Raw genomic sequence first — 810 nt, 5'->3', positions numbered from 1 at the left:
GAGCTGCCATCCACAGCCACCTTCCCACTGCACAGGGCACCTGAAAATGCCTCCAACACCACTAATAGTGCTAAAGGACTAATTGCTGCATAATTCATYAGGAGCCAAGGAGCATCCTGCCCAGGGCATCCACCAGGAACATCCTAATAACTGYGTGCACAKGACTTGGTTGCTGCTCTTTATAAACATAAATGGGACCCTGGGGAAGTCTGTGTACTGGAACAACCAGCAAGGTATCCTTAAACTGGCTCTTACATTGCTTCCACAATTACTAAATGCCTTCTAATGAGTTTCTGGATCCAGAATTTCTGACTTCAGGCACAGAAAAAAAACAGACTGGCATTAACTTCTGATACACCCTGCAGTTAAATTCCTTTAACAATTGTATAATTTATAATAGCTCATTCTAACCTCAGTTCTAGTGATATTACACTTTGTAAGTCATAATTCTTCCACAGAATTATTGCCTTTCCGATACACTATGCCCTATTTATTTCCTTCTATGACAAAATACAAATCTGGGGATTTCCCCTCAATTGCATATGTTTACTGGCACCAATCAAAGCCTCAAAGATCTTTCTCTGACACCAGCTGGCAGAGAGGTGGCATGCTCTGCATGCCAGGATAGAGTGAGTTGGCTGAGAGAACACAGCCAGGTTCCACTGAGAACCAGACCTTCCCAGAAGGACAGTGTGTGCTCCACAGCTCCACGAAGAGGGGGCTGGAGGGGGTGTGTGCTACCAGCAGTGAGAAAAGCATTAAAAAAATAAGCTTGGTTGTGTTGCAACTGGAAAGCACTGAAATGAAACC

The sequence above is a fragment of the Malurus melanocephalus genome, unplaced genomic scaffold (assembly GCF_030028575.1).
Source record: "Malurus melanocephalus ecotype Western Australia unplaced genomic scaffold, MMel_1.1 scaffold_169, whole genome shotgun sequence".
Classification (NCBI taxonomy): domain Eukaryota; kingdom Metazoa; phylum Chordata; class Aves; order Passeriformes; family Maluridae; genus Malurus; species Malurus melanocephalus.
Note: the sequence above shows the minus strand (reverse complement) of the source record.